Here is a 17,155-nt window from a genome sequence, read left to right as displayed (position 1 = left end):
ATTTTTGTGAATTTTATCCCCAGTGTTGAACAACTTTTTTGCTTTTTTATTTCACAGTCAAACACCAAACACAGAGCTGCACTTATATAATACCGGACTAGCAGGGAATTTTGTTGTAGGCTATATGTAAAAACAGATTAACGTATACAGTTCTTTTGTTAGTATTCAGTGCAGCTAAATGCTACATGAAAAAATAAACTACTGTTTACTGAGCTATGCTGCACTTGTCAAAAATAATGAAGTCAGAGTTTAACATAAAATAAACACAAAGATAGAATGAAGCTTTTAATAGAAAGTAATTCGAATGGAAAAAGAGAGGAGAGTAGATGCAAATGTTACGTGTCTATTTTTGCACATGGTTAATGAAATGCATTCCAGTTTCATTAAAGACTGAAAGCATATTTCTATCTATAAATTGTTAATTGTTGAGTCTGTTTTGCAATGGCAATTTTTATTAAATGTAAACTCAATGTGCTTCACACTGAAGAAAAAAACATAAAAACCTGTGCAGGTTTATAAATACATTTCTGAATAAATAAAGCATCAGATTAGATTGCATGAAAATAAATGTTAAAATTTGTAAAAATATTCTTTTTAAGAAAATATTATTGTAATTTTAGAGAAAGAAAAAACAGCATTACAGTGCTAACATGGCTAAATTCAACAGCACAATAATTGCATAACAATGTCCCCTGATGAAGCACAACATCAGAAATCCAAACCAGAGATCACGTTACTGCATCTACCCAGCGAAACAACTGCTCTTTTAAAATGCTAACCGCTTAGCCCCTGCTATACGCCGCTTTCAAGTCACATAGCAAATACTCAGAGGGAGTACGCATGAATGAGCTTAAACTAGAGCACGAACTAATCCTGTATACTTATCATTACTGTAAAACTTAAAAGAAGGATTTTGTGCCTGTCATTATTTAATCTACTTCTTTTGGAACTGTGGGCTTAAGATATTTAATGTAGCTTAGCAAAGGTTCAATCAGGAAGAGTACTTCATTCAGCCTCCCTTATGACTTCATTCATCACTGTGTCACAGCCACACCTCTCTCTCCATTCATAGTTTCAAATGTAAGAAAACATTTTCAGGTTCATTTCATCGAATCAAACAAAGGGAAAGCCAGTTTAAAGTAAACCATGACAGGCAATAATTATTCTGCCTTTGCATTTAGATCTAAGGTTTCTCTGAGAACATGAAGTACATTAAACTCCCTGAATGACTCGTGCAGTGGAGATAAGTATGCAGGAGGCTCATCACCAACAGCTGCTGTTTATAATTTTTAAGAGGGGGTGAGATCAGAGGACAAGATGTCCTCACACATGCTATAATTAGCTTTGTGGGTGTGTTTCTTCCTCGCAGTGACAAAATTTAGGTGTGCATTTACAATTCGGAAATTGTCATAATTACACGAAGAAAACAGGATGTTTGTGAAAGTCTAAAAAGAGCGAAAGCTGCTGCTGGAGGAGAAAATCACCGACATGTGCTGTTTTTCGACCAGGAAGGCTTGAACTAATTTGGGGCTGTGACCGTGTTGGTGTGTGTGTGTCTGCACATGACAGGTGTAGAGGTTACCATGGCAATCAGACAGCAAGACTGACGAAAAATGTTTATGGAAGTAGTGTGATGGCAGCGGAAAACTATCACCAGTTCCTATCTGCTATCTCACACACGCTGTGGAAACATGGAAACGGTGGATGATACTTTATTTCTTGTCAGTGCATTTTTTTCTGCTGAATCGACACTTTCAGTTAGATTGCATCAGTTTACCTCATCATGCGTGTGTGTGTGTGTTTTCCCTGAAGGGTTGTTAAGAGCAAATATGCCATGTGTGGTTTTGGCACCCAGTGTGTGTATGTGTATATGGTTGCACACCATTGCCTAGAGGCAGCCAGAGTTCTGCCATCATTATCTCTCCTCGCTGGGAAGTTTTTGGAGAAGTGGGCCAACTTTGATGAAACGGTGCACAAGACAAGTAGCAAGACGAGAAAGTTTGAAATCAAAAGACTAGAAAAGAAAATGTAAGCAATGTACTAGTTGTTGTTTTTTTTAAAGACAACTAGCGACCGTTATGTAATTCCAATTGTGCATTTTCACTGCAGAAAAAAGACCAAAACTCTTCATTTGTTCTACTAACAGAAAACATCCAGACTCTGTCTTCCTGCCACTGCAAGTGCATGCACAGATTTCTTTTGTAAGGTTTGCAGGTAAGGCTAAAACTTCATCTGATGGCAGAAATCCCAGATCTCAATCTGAAACACCAGTAGCAAATCAATTGTTCTTTGGCTTGGTGTACCAAGGCCATCTATGCACTGGCAGATATTTGAGATATCCCTCTAGCAAACACAGGATTGGGTGAAAAACAGCATCACATTTCTTGGTATTCTGATAAAAGACTGGACTACTTTAGTTATCATAGTAATTAGGTCCCCTATGAAATGTTTCATTTAAAAAAAAAACACTCCCTACCAGTCTACTCACTCTTTGTCATCAACACAGTGCTGGTACAGAGCCACTTGTTATTTGAAGAACCAGCCCACATTTTAACAGGTTTAGCAGCTGATTTTTACATAGCACCGTTTGCAGAGGTTGGGTCATTTCCATGGGAATAATATCATAATGGACAGAATCTGTGGGCAGCATCTTCCAATTATTTATAAGTTTCTTGCAGTAGGACTCTGGGATGGGACGCACTCTCTAAGTCTTTACACTTCTGCACTCAAAGACTGAGTCATATCACATTTGTCTCGCTTCTACTAGTACCTACTCGGCTCTGCTTGACCCGACTTGGTTTTTAGGATTTTACATTAGGTAGTAGAACCTGGTACCAGGTACTTTTTTAGTACCTGCTCGGCCTGGGTTCAAAGCGATCTGAATCAACCTGAAAATGTGATGTCAGCAGACTGCATGCCCCCGATTGGCCTGTCAGTGGTGTCACTCTTTGAGTCATGAGAGTGACTCCTTAACAACAATCATATGCACAATTTCTGAAACCTGGCAACATGGTTCCTGAGTCTGACAAGATGTCATAGACCGAGCAGTAGGTATGCAGCCACCTCAACGTCCTCCATTGTTGTGTTTGTGGCATACAAACAAGTCACTGGACTTTTAGCCATGTTGCTATAACGACCCCGTGCACATTGAAGCTGTGTCCAGATTCATAGGCTGTATCCTCCTGAGGACCCGGCCTTTGTGGCCTACGTGGGCCGGGTCCTCCGAAGGCTGGGTAGGCTGGAATTGAGCGGCTGTGGTGAAATTGGACAGTCTTGCCTTCAGATTTGCATCACCACCTGTCTCAGTGGAGTTTCATAAACTCAGCTGTCTGCTCCTTGCTATCTAAAATATAACAGGACACTGGCGTAAATTCTTGATCACACTTCTGTTTAATCAGTTTTCCATTCGACGTTTGTTCAGCTGTAATCTCAGCCAAACCGATTAACTCATGAACAAATAAAACACTGAAAAAAGCCAAACAATAACATTTTTAAGTTATCTAAGTGACTTATATATCATGTTTAATCTGAGTAATGGGGGCTTTGAAAACGATGTGCCGGGAGTTTGCCGTTCTCAGCAGCTCTAGTGACCCTCAAGCTCCCGGCTAGCTATCGAGCTGCTGGATAACAGATGTCTCTGAAAATGTCGTAGCACTTTTACAAATATGTGATGTCTTGATAAACCGAGCAGATATTTAAAGTTTACACAGCTACATTCTCGCCTGAAAATGTCTTAAAAGTTTATTTTGTGACCCAGAAAAAGTAATACGATTAATATTAAAACAAAGTAACTGTCGCTATTGTTGGAATTGGCTGGGCCGTGTTCTGGGATATGGTGAGCCACGAAGGATATACCTGACCCATCCTTCAAATCTGGTGAAATGAAAGATGCATTTGTTGGCCGCATTTGAAGGAGTCTACGAATTTGGACAGCCTTCGTTGCGTTGCTGTGATGTAATCGGCCTACAAATGCTGCCTCAGGAGGATAAAAAGGCGAACGGCTGAAGTGAAGCGGCTGAAGAGTAAACCTTTAAAAGTAAGCACTGAATATTATGTCACATATTTATGTGCAAATGTTTAATAATGAAGAACATTAAAACATTACTGTTGGCCACATGTCGGCAAAGTTATGTGACATTAGTGATGTGAGTACTCTCAGCATCAACTTGGTTTTAAAATCTTTACTTTATAATATACACGGTTCAATAGCTGACCTTAATCTTACTGAGAATGTGATGATTTTATGGATAATATCCACAAACAGAACAGGCTGAAAGTCAGTGATGCTGCCATGTTTGTTTCAGTTCTATGAAGCTTTGAGTATTTTGGATTAGTAGTACTGCTGTGCTTGTTGCATCATATTGTTGTAATTGTTTATATGCTTTATATATTCTGAGGTAAGTTGATCTATAGTGTTACATCATATTCTATAAGGATGTTATGTGTTTGTATACTATCTGCCCAGTTTGACCCATTTAGCAGAAGTCAGCCTGTTTAAGGCTCTTATATCTGTTTTGTATGACTTGGTATGATTTTCTCACCCAATAAAGGAATATTTAATATATAAGTCTACTCTTCATTCTATCAGAAACAGTTTTCACAGCTCGTACATTTTGTTTTTACACATATATGTAAGCATTGAGCCAAATTTAGTAATGCCAACATATTAAAATAACAATATTTGTCTCTTATACATAATATACACTATACAATATATATATATACTATATATACACTGTCAAAGATACTTGTCTTTGAGTGAAGATTTAAGGTGATAGGAAATTTAAATAACTCCAAATTGAATCTTTACTGAAGCTCAGTATTTGACACCTCTTCAAAATAAAACAGGAAACATAATGAGACGCAGGCATGAAACACATGAAGGACAAGGGAGACTTAAACACAGGGGTTGAAGACACACGGGGAATCACAATGAACTATAATAGCAACCTAGGCATAATTAAAAAACATAAACATCAATATATGTGTATATATATATATATATATATATATATATATATATATATATATATATATATATATATTAACTCAAAACACTGGGTCAAAAGACCCAAGATCGTGACAGTGAGATGGTACTCAATTGTAGTGGAAAACTGTTGAAACCGAATTAAAAAAAGGGTTAAGTACAATCGAGTCGAGTTGAGCTAAGTAGGTACAAGTGTAAAAGAGGCCATTGTACGTTTCCTGAATGTACAACATCAAAAGTGTACAAAGGTGTAGAGCAGGGGTCCCCAATCCCAGTCCACGAGGGCCGGTGTCCCTGCAGGTTTTAGATGTGTCCTTCATCCATCGCAGCTGATTTAAATGGGTAAATTACCTCCTCAACATGTCTTGAAGTTCTCCAGAGGCTTGGTAATGAACTAATCATGTGATTCAGGTGTGTTGATCCAGGATGAGATCAAAAACCTGCAGGGACACCGGCCCTCGTGGACTGGGATTGGGGACCCCTGGTGTAGAGGATGTGCAGCTATGTGAAGTACATGACTTTCTCTACAGGTTTGAGTGAAACACGCTCATGTGACTGACAGGTGATCATACTAGACAAACTTGTATATTTTTAGTGTTGTGGGTGTCTCACAGGGCAAGAGAGGCATGTCACCAGTCTGTCACAGGACTAACACAGAAAGCCAGATTCATGCTCAAACCTACAACCAATTTAAAATCAGCAGTTAACCTAACCCAAGTCTTTGGAATGTGGGAGGAAGCCAGAGAGAAGCCACAAAGGCATGAGGAGAATATGGAGAACCACCACAGCACCACCATGCACCAACAACGACCTAAAAAAGTCTCTTAACGCCATCCATCCAATCCCTCCTTCTTCTTATCCAAATACAGGGTTGTGGGGGGGCTGGAGCCTATAGCAGCTACCACAGGGTGAAAGGTGGGGTTAACCTTGGAAAGGTTGCTCGTCTGTTGCAGAGTAAACAATCCACATAGCAAATGTTTAAATTTATAGCCATTCATAACTAAATAGAAACCTTTAGTTAAAGTTATGCATGGTCGCCAGAATGTCCCCTTCCACACTAAAACAATAGCGAACATTTATGAATGGCTAGACTAACCCCACTGCAAGATATTCTCAGTGTGGGGCATCAACACAAGCCGGCAAAAGTTCATTAAACAAAGTTCACAAACAAGAAAAGGTTAATAGTAGAAAGCTTGTCCTGTGTCTATTTTTCCTAATGAGAGCAGCAGAACAGCAACAAGTGAATTAGTGAGACCCAAGAAGCAGTTTTTAGTCTGATCAGCATCCTTTTCAGAAAAGAAAGTAAGTTAGCAGGGTTCATGTGGAGGACTCGTGCATACACATGCTCACACAAACAGGTTGTCATGGTAACTGTAGCTCAAGCATCAGGATGTGTGCTTTAAATAACCCTCATCTATATCAGTGTGTCTGACTGTCAGCCTATTAAACTGAGAAGCTTCTTCCATCTAAACAAGTTTGTGTATGTGTGTGTTTTAATTTAGAGTGGAGTGAAATGTTTTTTTCACACCACTGGAACCAGAAAATTTAGTTACACTACCAAAGTTTTGTACACGCTCGTGTCATCAATAGGTGTAACAGATGTACTAAAATTCGGGAGATCTGTCTATTCAGCAAATACAAAAAAATGTCATATAATATTTCTACAGAGAAAAAACACCCTTTTTTTGTTTTTCCTGTTTTGCTACTTTTTGTTTGTTGTAGTGTTTTGCTTCACAGTGCCACTGTACTAATCTGATGCCAAACAAAGTAAAAAAAAAATACATTAATAATTAGGTGTGAGAGGATCCTAACTGCGACGCTTTCTGCTCCCTCTACTGACCTCTTCCACTTGCTGGTGATATATCTTTTGCCCACAGATGAATTGCCACTGCTCATTAAACAGAAAAACAAGATAAATTATTATTGATTAGCAATAATTGGAAGTCATTTTTGTTGATTTAGATTTTCTTTGTAAGACCTTCAGTGGACAGCATATACAAACAAAAACTTTGCTTTTCTTCAATATAAATTTTTTTTGTCATAATGCAAGGAATCAGTTTAACTTCCCCAAAACTGCAATAAATAAAAAAAATATAACTTACAATATAAAGTTAAGTCCTTTTCATCTATTTGGATAAGTTCATTTGATAACATCCATCCCTTTGTCTCCAAACTGCTTTGATATGTTGCTCATACCAAGGCCAGTGGTTTATAGCTGGCTCTGACATCCGGGTAGCTTTAGCTTTTCCTTTTTTAGGTTCTATAATATACTGTAGCAGATGGCTGCCTGCAACCTAGAGGTGCGACGGCATGTACTGCTCCTCTCACATCTGTTATAACATCCAAGAGTCATCTTGGATGTGTGTGTCATCACATGTCATCATATGGGTCATCATATGAAATTTGCATCCACATCTGCCCTTAAAGTCATTTTTTGTACATTATTTGACTCCAGTAAAATCACTCTGCTGCACTCAGGGTGGCTGACTTCTACAAGTAACACCTCACATTACCCTCAGAAGTGAAAAACCCAACATCAGCAGACTGTCATGAGTGTAAAATGTACTGCAACATACGGATGGAAGAGAGGATTACTACAATGATGCAAACCAAAGAGATGCATATAAATCTAAATAATTTTATAATATAAATATTGAATATAAAGACACTGAACATTTTCTTTTCTTTCAACAGGGGCTCAGAGTAGAGCAGCTGCTGCTCCACATCGAAAGGAGCCAGCTGAGGTGGTTCGGGCATCTGACAAGGATGCCCCCTGGGCGCCTCCTGGGTGAGGTGTTCCAGGCATGTCCCACCGGGAGGAGGCCCCGGGGCAGACCCAGGACACGCTGGAGAGATTATATCTCTCGGCTGGCCTGGGAACGCCTTGGTATTCCCCCGGATAAGCTGGAGGAGGTGGCTGGGGAGAGGGAGGTCTGGGCCTCTTTGCTTAGGCTGCTGCCCCCGCGACCCGGCCTCGGATAAAGCGGATGAAAATGGATGGATGGATGGATGGATGGATGGATGAACATTTTCTTTCTTCTTACTGTTTGCATAATGTTATTTGTTTCAGTGCACCAGTGGGGAGAGTCAGAAACACTGATCACGGTGATGGCACCATGGATGGACCCATTAATGAAGTTAGATATATATATTCCAAATATCTGCTACAAGCTGTAAACCTTATTTTGGAAAGTCAGCAAAATTTGGAAAATCCTTTTAACTAAATTTTACTGGTTATGCCAAATGTGCATAGATTAGAAATTATATAAACTTGACTACATTTATTCCACTTTTACTCTGGAGATTTTAATAACCCAAATATGTTTTTCTTGGCACACTTCTAGTCCTTGGCAGCAGCTGAACCTAACTGAGTTTAGTTGCTGACCGTGTCCGTCCCTTTATGACCACAATGTACCATCTCAGTCATCTCAAACTGGTTTCTAAAACATGACAATGAGTTCACTGAACTCAAATGACCTCCACAGTCACCAGATCTCAATCCAATAAAGCACCTTTGGGAGGAACAGAAACAGGAGATTGGGTGGAACAGGAGATTCACATCAAATCTGCATCAACTGTGTGATGATGTCATGTCAACATGGATAAAAATCTCAGAGGAGTGCGTCCAGCACCTTGTTGAATCTGTGACATGACAAATTCAGAGAGCTCTGAAGACTTTAGGAGGTTTAACCCAGCATTAGCGAGGTGTACCTAACAAATTGGCCGGTGAGTGAATACTGCAAACTTGAAAACTGGCTCATCCACACAGTTTGCAAGGTGGGAAGAGAGCACAGTGCTGTACTTTTCTGCCTTAAGCAGGGATTGTGTGAATGTTCTCCACATCTGCTTCTGATCCCAAAAAGTAATGTAATATGTATCCGATGCAACATCTGACCATCATTATTAAAGTAAACACAATACGGAGCCAAATCCAGGATTGGACTGTACCAGCTCTATGAAGCAGAACACAAAATACAAGTCTGAGTTTACCTGCACTTCAGAGTTACGCCTATGATGTAGCTGTGAGATATGAACTCTCAAGAGTCCTTTTTGATTAAATGTAAACAAGACAACAAATGGGATTTTCAAACACAACTCCTCTACAAATCAGACTCAGGAAAATGTAATAATATAACAAGATGATCTTTTACTTTTAAGACAAACTTAACCACTGCAGGCCAAAACGTGGGAAAGGAAAATTCTGCTTGATGCTCAGGTTTGTGGACAGGAATGTGAGAAGTGCTGGTTAATAATAATGGATTGCATTTATATAGCGCTATTCATTCACTCTCACACACTGGTGGAGGCAGCTACAGTTGTAGCCACAGCTGCCCTGGGGCAGACTGACAGAAGCAAGGCTGCCATATCTCGCCATCGACCCCTCTGGCCATCACCAGTAGGTGAAGTGTCTTGCCCAAGGACACAACGACCGAGACTGTCTGAGCCGGGGCTCGAATCGGCAACTTTCCGATTACAGGACGAACTGCCAATTCTTGAGCCACGATCGCCCCGGAGTTGGTTAGAGGTAGAAGCTGGACAGACTGTTCTATAACTGGAACACGGAGGAGGCTCCATCATGGTTTGATCTGTATTCCAGTCAGTGTTGCAGACCTTGTTAAAACTGATAGATTTCTAAATGCAGAAAAAGTACCATCGGATTATGATGCACCATGTAATACTAACTGGAAAGCACCTGATTGGTAACAGCTTTATTTTTCATCATGTTATTGATCCCAAGCACACTGCCAATGCAGTAAAATCATACCTGGATAGAAAAACACACACAGTGGAGCACTGTGTGTGGCTGTAGCTCAGGTGGCAGAGCAGGTCAGCCACTAATCAGAAGGTCGGTCGTTCGATCCCAGGCTGCATCCTGGCTGCATGCCAAATATCCTTGGGCAAGATACTAACCCCGTGTTTGCCTACTGGTGGTGGTCAGAGGGCCCGGTGGCGCCTGTGTCCGGCAGCCTCGCCTCTGTCAGTGCGCCCCAGGGCAGCTGTGGCTACAATGTAGCTTGCTATCGCCAGTGTGTGAATGTGTGTGTGAATGGGTGAATGACTGAATGTAGTGTAAAGCGCCTTGGGGTCCTATGGACTCGAAAAGCGCTATACAAATGCAGGCCATTTACCATATCAGTCATGGATTGGCCTCCCCAGAGCCCGGACATCAACATTATTGAAGCAGTGTGGGATCATGTTGACAGAGAACAGAACAAAAGGCAGAAACATCCAAAGAAGAGCTCTGAATGTCCTTCAAGAAGCCTGGAGAACTATTCCTGAAGACTACTTACACCAAATATTGACTTTCAACTTAATTAGAACTGCACTAACTCTTGTTCTAATAAAATAATATCTGCATACAGACATTACCTCCAAGTGCATTTGACTCTTTCATAGGACTGTCCTCTACCTGTGCAAATGTCCTGGTTTATAATGGCTTTGAGTTGGTTTGCTTTCTTAAATCCACTCTCAGTGGCTCTATGTGTGTTGAACACTGAGGCACAAACTTTTTGGAGTATTCTGGGTAATTAAAATGAACATAGTATGACACCAGATGATTAGTTCCTCCTAGCCAAAAACTAAACAGGGTAGAGGAGATAACGTTTCTGAGTCCAGTAATAACGTTTGCAGGGTAGTTGCATGCTGTAAGGGGTTTTTTGGACAGGCACTATGTGCTTTTGACTACTTGTTTTCACCAGCCTCCAGTCTTAATGCCCAAATATTATCCTGATTTTCACATGAGAAAGGCATTAATCTTTCTAAATTCTCAGGATAAAGGATCATTTTCCAAAATAAATAAATAATAGCTCCAGTGCTGTCACCAGCCTTTTTCATAACTTTTGCCTCCAGTGAATAAACCAATAAACCAATTATTTTATTGCATTCACACTATCAGTCTCTCGATTGCTTGATTTCACTGAGCGTGTGTGTAACTCAGCCAAGTGTAAGTGCTCTACCCCAAGGACACTGTCAGGAACACCAAACAAGAAAACTACATTTCCAAATCAATCATTTCAGAAAAGCTTCTTTTCCCAGCATAAAAATGATTTCAGTGCCATGACGTGCGCCACAATCTGGGACAATGTTGAATCAGAGCTAAAATTATTCTCAGGAGAAAAAAAAAATCAAATAATAATAACAATAAAAACTAGTGCTCAAAAACATGTAATCCTCTCTTTGTCTCATACACATACACAGATGTTGTTTATATTGAAAAAAGGGGGGAAAAAAGTCTCCCAACTGTCTTTCCCAGAATCCTTTGTTGGTTTTCCCAACATGCTTGCTGGTTGCATGGAGAAGAGGGAGGAGCCAAAATGTCAGGGGTCACCTGACAAAGATGTTTGATCTTTCTTTTGGCTCTGCGTGTCTCTATATTAGTTCAGTCGTTCTCAGTATGTGTTTGTTCTTCTTTTTCACAGCAGGTTCAAAATTAGAAGGATGAGGATCCGTCCTCGGGCCTGTACTTGCGTCTGAGCACGCTCCCTCTGGTCTCTGGGGCCATAAATGTTTCATCCTGGGACCACAATGTTTTCACAGATTTCCAATAACATCACCCCTCTTAATAAGACTTCAGCGACACAAGTTACAGCAATGAGACAGTGATTGGAAACTGTAAACTGAGCGATGCTTCTTTTTAGTGCAGTGTTGGTAAAACAAGACTTTTCCTAAAAGATCATCTTTATTTTAGATCATTTAGAATTTTATTAAATTAATAATTTAAAAAATGGGCAATTTTATTACTATTATGATTATTATTATTTTAGAAAAATTATATCTAAATGTGGACTAGGGGGATTTGTATGTAGGAAATGAATACTGTTGAACCATGTTTGAAACAAATAAATGAAATGAAATATGTTGTTAATAGAGGATTTTATTTTGATGCAATGAGATGCTTTGCCACTTTGTGATATTAATTCTACTATGGTTCTGCTCAGGGAGGTCAAAGGTGACAGCTGTGTGGCTTAAATATGTTGATTTTCTGCATGGCTGTTTTTAACCTTAAACTCACGTCAGGGCCACAGTTCATTTTTTAAAATAACTCTTTAGCCTCATCTAATGGACAGTACTGGAAAAACAAGTAAATCTCTTGTATGCTTTTTATGCCTTTGGACCTTCTGTAATTCTGTAACTCCTGCTCTGTGAATTCATGCTTGATTAACTTTGACCCTGCAAGGGTTTTAGGTCACATCAGAATATGTATGCTGTGCTGACATCACAAGGTCACATGACCATACAAACAGAGGAAGAAATAAAAACCCCCACAAAACTTCAAGTCACCTTCTCTTCAACCTCCTAGCTCTGCCTGTGAAAATAAGTAGTGATGATCCACAGATCCAACAACACTATTACATTACAAGGACTTTTCTAGAAGCTATTATTAAAGCAAAAAAACATGTAATGAAACAGAGAGGAAAGCTTGCAGTGTCCCACAGGGCTGATCTTATATACACACAGATGATCTTCCTGTTCCTCTGCTGCTCTGCTAAAGGAAAGCTCTGTGCATTGTTTATATAGACTGACTATAAGGTACATGAATGTGACGGATTAAAGTCATGTGATATAATTTTATTTTCAGTCCCACCAGCCTGATGGTGAGACTAGGTAATGCAGTGTTATTGAGAAAGTGCTGTCTGGATCACTCCTCCTCTAGGTGACACTTATTGCTCTCGTCTAAAACACTGTCTCTGCACTCTGTAGTTATGTTAAGCATACCAGAGCTGTGCACAGCCTCCCTTCCACAAGCAAAACAAAACACAGCAGACAAATGTGAGGCCTTCTCCTCTTTCCTACAGCAGCTAGCGTCACCTGAGTATCAGAAAGGTGAGCCCACAGAGTAATCTGTATGCCCATAAATTGAGTCTCGGTGCAGCAGAGGTGGAGTGGACAGCAGCTGCAAAAGCATTTTATCCTCTAAAATTTAATGCGTGCAATTAGAAATAAGCTATTCTCTGTTGACTTTTACACTGAGCTAATTTCTTTAGCTTTAAGGAGGTGGATCTTTTCCTGTCATGTGCCCACAAAACACTCAAAGTGGATACGTCTCTCTTATGACTTTACTCATCATTTAAATTTTCTACTCATGACTTATGGTCTTCGGATGATTTCTAAGTGATGTGTCACAGAGCACAGATGGCTGAAATTCCTAATGCAAAAAGAAAGGTGGTGACAGGACTGACGAAACAAATGAGCCATGAAAGAGAAACGAGCGGCTGCTAAACTACAAAAGAACATAAAGCTTCAGATAATGAATGGTGTATGTTGTTTTTGGAACAGACTGCTTTATAAACACACGCTTCACTGAGCTACAGCGCCATCTGTGAGACAACCGAGTGTTTGCTCACAAAACCATTTAATCCTGTTTATTGTTATTGTTTTTGGGTTTCCGAGCTATAGTCTGTATTTATTTTGTCTGAACTGATTATCTACTACAATAAGCATTTCTTTAAAGTGTCTCAGATGAAGCTAGAATAGATAAAACCTAAACAAAGGGTGACATCATCATGGATGTTTTGGTGGTAGACCTCATGTTTTAGGCCATTGTTTCCCAACCTTTTGGAGCCATGGCACATATTTCACATTAGAAAAATCACACGGCACACCACCAAACAAAAATGTCACAAAAAGCATATTGATAAATTTTCCCCGTGCACCAGGTATAGAATTGGCTCAGTATACCTTTTTGCTTTCTTCTGACCACTACTCATGCTAGGGCTCTTATCTGGGTCAGAATTTTCTCCAGGAACCAGGTAAGATTGACTAGTTTTTCATTTCAAATATTTTCCTGTTGACATTACGCACTGTGTTGTCTCACAGCATGACTGTTATATAACTTCAACTACCAAATAGAGCAGGTAGTTGTACTGCCCTCTAGTGGAAGACAATGTAACTGTTCTGTCCGTTACTCACGCCAATCGCTTCGAGTACCAATAAGGTGGAACCAGATAATCTTTCACGGCACACCTGATCATTTCTCACAGCACATCTATGCACAGTGGTTGGGAGGCACTGTTTTAGGCTATCCATGTCCTGTAGTGGGCCACCGTGGGATAGCTATCTGAGGGACCTTACAAGCTGTCAGAGGAGGGAAAAGGTTACTTGCTGACCATACCAGAGTGACCCAGACCTATCTCAAAGTCGAAGGAGAGACCCAGCCACAACACGAGGATGTGAGTGATCAATGGCGTGATGCAACATATGCAGGAAAATTGAGACTTTATAGGAAACCACAGTGCAAAATGGTGAACACTGCAAGGACAATGGGAAGAAGAAACTCTCTGAAGATGGTGTTAGACGTGTATACCAGACAAAGGTGTTTACACCTGCAAAGCTATGAACTGCCACAGTGAAGGTCTAGCAATTCTGTCTTTCAAGGATAAGTAAGCAAGTATGATACTAGTAGTCCTTTTAACAGTGGTGTTCAAGAAAACCAACAACATGTTTATATTAGTTTTAAGTGGTGCTTTATGTAGTGTGAATCTACCTTCCTTAGGCTCCTGACAACCTTAAATATTGGAATTAAGTATAGAAAATGACTGAAAGATGAACAGGAACCACTGCTGTCCTACCAATGCTGATTAAGAATACAACATCATGAAATCCCAGAAAAGACCTTGGTTAACCAGGGTTAATTGGTAAGTGTTTTATCATAATCCTTTGATAATGGTCACATAAACATATACTTTTCATTCTGCACTATGTCAACTGCCTCTTCCATAAGAGTCAAATTTGTCATTGAGTTGTCATGCCAGCCCTTAATGTACAAACAATATGCATTATAGTTAGAAGAACTACTTAAATAGGTTGACAGCGGAGAAGAATTAAAATGAAAAAGTATGTTCTAAAATTTTAAAAAGAAAAAAAAAAGTATCTTTAAAGTAAGAGAGGGATGTTGCTTGAGTGTGATGTACCTGATGAGTCGCTCCCAGGCGCCTGGTACCTGGAAGAGCAGAGGCTGATGCCCAGCAGTAAATATGGGATGGAGCAGAAAGGACCCAAATGAAGACTCACTATTCACGATGTTGCGTCAGAGGACCATGGAGACCTCTGTGAGATGCCTGATGGAGCAAAGAGGATTATTGAGGTATCAGATAAAGGTACACAGAAGTAAATGTGTGTTTGAATTGCTCTCAGAACGACTTCCCCCGGAGGAGGAAGGGTTAGACTAAAACTTTGATGCCTAATGATGTGTTTATTACAACATATCAGCCTATTATGGTGTCATTGTGACATTGTAGGCATCATACAGAAAAAAAGTGTTGTATAGCTCTTGCCATGTCCTTTCATATCATATATTACTTGATTTGGTCTTGAAATGTTTCTTCAAGGTCAACTTTGAACTTCAGTGCTTATATGATGGTGAAGGTCAAATGTTTCGCCAACCTAGGGAGTCATGTCCTTCAGGGCCTAGTATATTGTTTGAGTTTTGAACACAATCCATAAAAATGTGTGGGTAATGTAAAGTTTTTACTGCTTTTCACAATTTGTGTGAACTTGATATCATGTTCACCCAAATTAAATAAGCTTGAACTGAAAATGAAAATGAAAGCTGTCGACCAAAGACTGCTAATAAACAGACAGGCGGACAAATTTTGTCTGTTTCTCCTTCGAAGGAAGGACATCAAGTGCGCTAAAATTGAATAACGATTGTATAGCTTATATTTTAAAACTCCAGCAAGCAAAATATTAATGTACAGTAGGGCTGCTTTTCCACATTGGAAATTTTAGGTCATAGACTTGATCATGTAAAATCACATAACTACTTTTGGCCACACTGATTACATACTTTATACTTTTCCATTCTGTTTTTTAACTACACGACACTGCCCCTCTATTTGACAGTGGGAATCATGATGGATGTAGACAGACCCAAAAATGCTCTACTTACCTGGGATCCTGCCCCCAACAGCCAGGCATCCACTCGTTCCATGTTTCTGTTGGAAAGGCAAGAAGTTGGTTCTGACTTTAACTCTCAGAGATCTTCATCTCAGCTGATGTCACCAGTGACAGAGTAAAATGTAACATGTAAAGACTTACCCAGTGACTGGGAAAGCAGAAGGGAAGTGGTGAGGGAAACTGCCAAGAAGGTACTTACTGTATCCTCTGGATGGAGTAAAGAGGAGATGGTGATGCCATTAGGAGAGGAAAATATTCAAAAGATGTTGGCAAAGAAAGAGTGGAATCATTCGTGTGATGAAGAAAGTGGGGAGGAGTAGTGGGAGGCTAGGCATATGGCAAAAAGAAAGAAGTGCCAAAGGCAAACAGTTACAGTGACTCATACACAAGGCTGGTCACTAAAGAAAAACAAAAACACTATATCGATTGGCTGGACAGAAAGATCATGCCAGAAAGGATGAGCAGCAGAGAATTAGTAAGGAGGAAGTATGGACAGCTATGAACACACTGAAGAGTGGCAGTGGGTTCATATGACATACTTGTGGAGCTTTGGGGATGTCTGGCAAAGAATGTAGCTGATTTTTTCCAACTGTGCTTCTTTGTGGATCTATAGAAAACATATGATAGGGTGCCAAAGGAGGAACTGTGGTACTGCATGATGAAGTCAGGAGTGGAGAGCTGAAAATGCTTAGATTTTCATTGGGACAGGATTACAAATGAGAACATCAGAGGAAAAGCTCAGCTTGAGTGATTTGAAGATAAAGTGAGGCAAGGCTGACATGGTTTGAACATGTGCAGAGGAGGGATAATGGATATATTAGAAAAAGGATGGTGAATATGAAGCTGGCAGGCAGGTAGACAAGAGTAAAACCTTGTCTACCTGATCCAATGTGGTGGAGGAATAAAACTGCTTTAGTGCTTCGAATTACTCTGTGCATACAGTTAAAATCCTGGTGCACAGATCTGCACTGTTCTTTTCAGCAACAACCCTTTGTTCTGTATTACTGCACATCTACCTGATAAATCTGACTCCCAGTGCTTTATTGAAACTTCAAGGATGTACTAGTTCATTCAGCTTACAATCAATAGCAGTTTCAAGGTTTTTGAAATGTGTAAAGCTGAGCAGTAGAGTGATGTGCTTTTGACTTACTGTATTACAGAAAATAAAGACAATTAGAATCCTTTGAGAAATCAATGAGGCTTTTAAAGAGTCACATCCAGTAAAAAGCAATCTACTTGACAAAGTTAAAGTTCAGGATGGTCAGTGGTAAC

General features: G+C 39.9%; 1 protein-coding gene across 1 annotated transcript in view; it reads right to left on the bottom strand.

Moving 5' to 3' along the window:
• LOC113016076 (sodium/potassium-transporting ATPase subunit alpha-1-like) overlaps nucleotides 1-14,969 on the bottom strand; it is a 62,031-nt gene extending 47,062 nt beyond the window's left edge. Inside the window, exon 1 of the mRNA XM_026158604.1 lies at nucleotides 14,899-14,969. The gene's annotated coding sequence lies outside the window, so the exon portion shown is untranslated. The remainder of the gene's footprint in view (nucleotides 1-14,898) is intronic.
• Between the last annotated feature and the right edge of the window lie 2,186 nt (nucleotides 14,970-17,155).

This window comes from Astatotilapia calliptera, chromosome 23, assembly GCF_900246225.1.
Source record: "Astatotilapia calliptera chromosome 23, fAstCal1.2, whole genome shotgun sequence".
NCBI classification, from domain to species: Eukaryota; Metazoa; Chordata; class Actinopteri; order Cichliformes; family Cichlidae; genus Astatotilapia; species Astatotilapia calliptera.
The sequence above is the reverse complement of the archived record's forward strand: the minus strand, read 5'-3'. Positions and strand labels throughout refer to the sequence as shown.